Below are 6,347 nucleotides of genomic sequence, written 5' to 3'. Positions count from 1 at the left end.
CTGAAGGAGAGCTATTAGTATACTTCAAAAGAAAGACAGGGAGTCAATAAATACTTCCAGTCTGTGAGACCTCAGCCCATTTCAATATGTTCAGGTCCTTACATGAATGGACAAATCAATTATATTGAAGCCTTGAAAAATAACAAGAGTATTTGGGACAGTGTCCCAAACATATATACAATCAGGACTCTACCTCTGTTCCTTTACCTCCACCCACATGGCCTTTGGTTCGTACCTGAATGAAAAACAGCAGCATCTAGATTACTACTTAAAGGATGTGAATGAATGCCCTGTTCAAACATTCAAAACTTAGGATATCAGATAGTGGCAAGGAGAGAAATAACCTCGTACCATTCCTTCAGAAGCTTGTCAGAGCAAGCCATAGGGAAGGCATGGATACCTACAAAACCAATACCACTGAACAGATTAGATATCACTCTGTAGTGCGAATGAGCTGAACATGAACAAGAGTATTCCACGTGAGATTGTACCACAAAGAAACCACAAATGTAAATATTAAACTTTGCCCAGACAAGCACATCACTGGTACCGGCAAGTTATTACTGCCTCAAATTCTATTTACCAATGTCTAACTACAGTAACCAAATGTTTAGTTTGAACATGTATTTTAAAGGTTGCCTTAGCTCAGCTATTCCAGTAGACCTGTTCTGAACAAAACATCAGCCTAAACAAAACCCGCAGCTGGGAATTTTTAGGGAGAAATTTCATGTATCTGAACAAAGCATTGAGGCTGAAGACCTGACTAGTTTTGCTGGTGTGTGACTGCAATTTAAGTGATTCATATAGTTCTGTTAAATTGCACTATTCAGGTAAGATTTAATTCTTTACTGAAAACCTGTGTTTACACCAATTTGTTAAACATAAAACAATAACAGTTATTTTTCAGAAATATTTTTCCAAGGTGTGGACTAACTAAATTAGTGGAAAAAGATTGGAATTTAAAAAAACCAGAAAAACCACAACTCACAACAAGATGGGGGTGGAGGGAGGGAGAGTGTGTGTGATTGAAGTTTAGAAGTACATAAATCACTTCAGAAATATAATTTGCAAATTCATTGTGTAAAGTAATTAATCAAAGCATGGCTGAGTTACAGTACTTGAGGGACTTTGATCTGACAACTGGAAGAAATATAAAGAAACTACTGCATATCAAGCTACAGTGTTAGGATGTAAAATGTTTCTCCATGCTAGTCACAAGTTTAATTACTTCTTTTTTACTGCTGACAGATCCAAATTAAAATAAATGGGCCACATCGAGACAAATTTCAGATGCATGGAGTGCTTAAGAATATATTGTTCCCATAATACAGAAATACCATGGAATTTATTAATAAAGCTGTTCTTTTTTTTTTTTTTTCATTTCACTGGGAATTGTATTGGGAAAATATAATGGAATATAACAAGTGCTTAACATTTTCCATTTAACATGCTTAATTTAGAGGTTTTAAGGGGTTATTTCAATTCGTACAAAAGCATATGTGTCTACCCAGATTTACAGCTGCATATAACAAGAAAAATAGCTACAGTAAAAAAACACAGAGAGTAGTCACATATTAACTGAACAGCCTCAATACCATCATTCCTTACTCTCAATATAAAGAATTTCAGTTCAAGTAATACACAGTAATTATTCTGTTAATCTGAATCGCTGAAAGTGATTTGAGATGCTTCTAAAGTAACTAAATGCTTTTTTAGAGTGACTAATTGCAAGAATAAAAATTAGAATATAAAATATTTATTGGAAAAAATAGATGTAAATTTGTGCATCAAATTTAAAGTGTTTAGAAAGTGAATGGCACCCTTGCTAAAGGAAATTTAAATCAGTATGTTCTGCTGCCACGAAAACTCTGAAACACAGATGGGGCTGGTCCATCCTTGTGGAACTCACATCATTAAACATGCAGTGAGAAACCAGAGTCAGGATTGACACACACCCAAAGTCAAGTTTTCTAGTCATCTGCTTCAAATGAAAAAACCACAAAGTTGACAAGAGCTGCCATTGTTACATCACCTGTGTTCTGGCTTTTGGAACCATACAAGTTTATTTCCTAGTCTGTATCCAATATTACAGATGATTGTGAAGTATCCAAAAGAAGCAGACAACATGTAGGAACATTCTCTTTCCTATCCTAGTCCTCACAGATAGGAAGAGGTCTTGAGCAAGTCTTTGATCTCAAGGGTGACTCTTTCCCTTTGTGCTTTGTAATCGTCCCAAAGCTACCTTCCAGCATATTTCTCCCCCACTTTCACAGTCTCTTACTTCTCACAGATTTCTGCCTCAAGTTATCTGTACCCTGTACATAGCAATCAGTAGATAAAATGCATAATTGCTTACATTAAAGAAGCAGTAAAAAAAGCAGGAAAAAATTGTCCTCTTTTTCTATTTGAGTGGCCATCCAAATGTAGATGTTTCATTGGCTGCTGCTGCTATTACACAGCCATAATTCCTCTGCATATGCGACACACAGTGCAGTGAAGAAGGTCCATTCTCCTGTCCCTGCTGACTAAATTGCATGAGTGATTATGCAATCTTACAGCAGAGACTTCCAGAGACACTCCTTTTTGTGTATGAGCCAGCAGTGCCTGTGGGTAGGCTGGAGTTGTAGGGAAAAGGTGAACTATCTAAGAGAAGAATAGTATTTAATGTACGAGCACTTCCTCTGGGAAGCATAACTAAAAGCCAGACAATTCAGAAGATGTGAACACCTTTTTTCTGTGTGATTCACCAGTAAAATTATCCTTAAATAAGGTTGTTTTAAAGCAAACACTTCACTCTTAAGAGTCTGAGACTTCAAGGTCCCCTGCACCTGGGATTCACTGACATCTTCAGATTTTATTTACTTCACAGCATTGAAGGAGTCAGAAATTCGCACGGACTGTCAAGCTCAAAGTATCAATCCTAAAGCAAAACCAGAATGAATAATCTTTTATTCTGCAGACAAAACAAAACACAACCTTAAATGAATGAAATATCTTAATTGCACACAATGTGCTTTGCAAGCCCTAGCCTTATTGTATCCTTCCTGAGGCCCTGCTTCCTTCCAGACATCAGTGTTGGTTCGCAGGCACTCAGTCCCAGCTCTCAGACTACGATCTGCTGAGCTCTTATGTCACCAAACCTTTGCCTTGCAACCCACCTATTCCCTCAGCTTTGCAAAGGCTGCCTCCATCTCTTGCCTGTCTATGAAAGATGCCATAGCACAGGTGAACAGGAAAAGCACTGTTGGTTTGGAAATTTGAAAATAAAAAAATAAAACCAAAACTTAAAAAACAAACAAATAAACAAAATAAACCCACCCAAAAAAAAAAAAAAATGAAACCCCTTTTGACTATTTCTTTGCTCTGCATCAATCCATACAAGGAAGAAAGGCTAAGGAAGGCCAGAAAGGGGACATACTCTTGTTCACACAAGTTTCTTTAAATGTGTATGTATGCCTAAAAATCCTAAGACAGAAGTAATAATTATCTTTTTCAACATTTCATTGTCTTCCACAGAAGTTCACTGAGAAAAAAAAAACATGCAAAAAAAGGCTGTCTACTTACTTAGAATAAGGAACTAATTCAGTCGTTTTCTGGAAGAACTTCATTAGCGTAAAAAGGGTTGCCAGGTTGCATGAAACACAACAGGCAATCCATAACACATCACTAATCCTGGTTATATCTCTTGGAAATTTATTCTTATGCACTTTCTTCATATCTTACACAGCAAGGAAGATTTTGTGATTGTAGCCTCGTTCCTCCTGCCTCAATTGCATTTCCTTTGTTTTTATTGTGAAATTTGATTTGGAAAACAAACCTGGAGGGAGGATGTTGAGGAGCAGGAAAGCAGTGAAAAACAGGCAGAATGGGGATCTCTGGGGATAACAGTAAAAGGTAAAGGGACAGAAGAAAGTAAAATATAAAAGGGAAGGAAACAGAAATTATAAAATATCATATCAAATAGCAGAGAATATTTTTTATAACAACCCAACTTTTAGCTTTAAAGGACAATGTCTAAATGTTGTATTAGCCATTCAGAGCTTTATCTTATCTGTATAAACAAAACTGTCATAAGCACTCTGTACTTATGTACCCTAGAAGCTCTGTAGCCACTATTTTTTTTAAATTGCTGATGTTTCTTTCTGTTACTAATAGATGCAATATTCTACTCCATTGGATTAAGCACTTTGAATTTTTGCAAATTCTTATGTTCTCTTACCTCAAGTAACGTGAATGTTACATATGTCTGCAGATATTTAATCTTGATTTTTCTTCTATTGGCATTCAAACAGTGTAATCCTCACTTCTTACACAAAAGTGAACAATGTTCAAATAAATGAGCATCTGTTTCTTTCATCCCTTCACTTTATCAGCAGGTTATTTGTGGAATCTCCTGTTCACCCGCCTATTCTGTCTGAAGGAAATGAAAAAATTACTGATATGATTGCTACAAATTCTTCTCCTTTAGCAACCTTTGAAGCTGATTTTCTGTGAAGTATCCAGTGAAATCAAGTCTTTATAGAAGATGCTCACCAAGATACATTTTTCTCCACTAAGAGCCTATATAGCACCAGTACAAGGGCTCATGAAAAATATGATTGTTTATTCTTTAAATAAAGTCAGCAAATACCATCTTAAGCAGCTGTGGATATAATTAATTTGTTTCTTTTGTTTTCAGAATGAAACAGTTTTCCACAAAATATGTGTCATTCTATATCATTACCTTCATCTCAGAAGATATCATTCAGTTTCTATATTGTGGATATGGTAACAACTGCAAATTTCCAATAGCATTGATTGTAAGACTTTTGGTGTCCTTTCTCTCACAGTCACAACTTTCTCCTCTTCAATACTCTCTGAATACTTTTTCATGGGATTCCATGGCTCTCCTTCTTGAATATGACTTGGGGAAGTTTCCTAAATCTAATTGTCTAAGAAATACGGGTTCTGGGGTTTCTTGTGTTTGCTTGTTGTGTTTCTGGTTTGTTTGCTTGTTTATCTGTGGGTTTTTTGGTTTGGTTTTGTTTGGAGGTTTTCTTGCATCTGAAAATTAATGAGAAATATTAACAATAAAATTGACTCCTTTGTTTTAGTCAAATTCCCTACTAGAGTGATTTGTGATTCTCATCTTAGAGTTAGAAAACAGAAAACGGAAAGTAAAAGCCATAAACCCAAAATCAAATGTGGGAAAACTGTGGTTGTATGTGAAATAAATAGAAGCTGAAAGTTTTGGGCAGCATCTTCTCTTCCCCATCCCCTTAGGTGAGGTTACAGCTTAAGTGTGTAGAAACTTAAGCGGCGCTGAAAAGTGTCCTCTGCTGTGCCATGTCACGCCGCAGGGAAGAAAAGAAAAAGAAAAGAAAAGAAAAGAAAAGAAAAGAAAAGAAAAGAAAAGAAAAGAAAAGAAAAGAAAAGAAAAGAAAAGAAAAGAAAAGAAAAGAAAAGAAAAGAAAAGAAAAGAAAAGAAAAGAAAAGAAAAGAAAAGAAAAGAAAAGAAAAGAAAAGAAAAGAAAAGAAAAGAAAAGAAAAGAAAAGAAAAGAAAAGAAAAGAAAAGAAAAGAAAAGAAAAGAAAAGAAAAGAAAAGAAAAGAAAAGAAAAGAAAAGAAAAGAAAAGAAAAGAAAAGAAAAGAAAAGAAAAGAAAAGAAAAGAAAAGAAAAGAAAAGAAAAGAAAAGAAAAGAAAAGAAAAGAAAAGAAAAGAAAAGAAAAGAAAAGAAAAGAAAAGAAAAGAAAAGAAAAGAAAAGAAAAGAAAAGAAAAGAAAAGAAAAGAAAAGAAAAGAAAAGAAAAGAAAAGAAAAGAAAAGAAAAGAAAAGAAAAGAAAAGAAAAGAAAAGAAGAAAGGAAGACGTCAGCATGTGCGGGTTGGAGGTGCGAGAGGCGGCAGCCCTTGGGTGCGGAAGGGATCGGGAGGGGGAGCTCTCAGTACAGCGGCAGCAGCGGAGGGACGCTCCGGCACAGCCGGCAAGGAGGATTCGCTCTCCCACCGCCTTCAGCGGGGAAAGGTTACAATTTTCTCACCTGCAGAGTCTGACCTTCGCATTTCCTGGCCAAATAATTTTCTTTAAATTGCATCTTCCCCTTTCTTGATCATTGATATCTTGTTTGTTGGATTACATAGGGGGAAAAAATGAACTCTTCTCACCTTTGCCTTTTGATAAAATACATCTAACTTGGTTCAGCAAGTAACTATAGCAAACAGCTAGAGAAAGAGCTGTGACAGCACCAGTAACAAGTCAGAGATCCAAGAAATGTTGTACAGCAAGAGAAGCCCATACAACTGCTTTTTGCTTCATTTTCTGTCATCATTAGGTCTTTACTTCATATGTTTGCAGCATCACAATCTTCT

Source organism: Taeniopygia guttata, chromosome 1, assembly GCF_048771995.1.
Source record: "Taeniopygia guttata chromosome 1, bTaeGut7.mat, whole genome shotgun sequence".
In the NCBI taxonomy this organism is placed as follows: Eukaryota; Metazoa; Chordata; class Aves; order Passeriformes; family Estrildidae; genus Taeniopygia; species Taeniopygia guttata.
The sequence above is the reverse complement of the archived record's forward strand: the minus strand, read 5'-3'. Positions refer to the sequence as shown.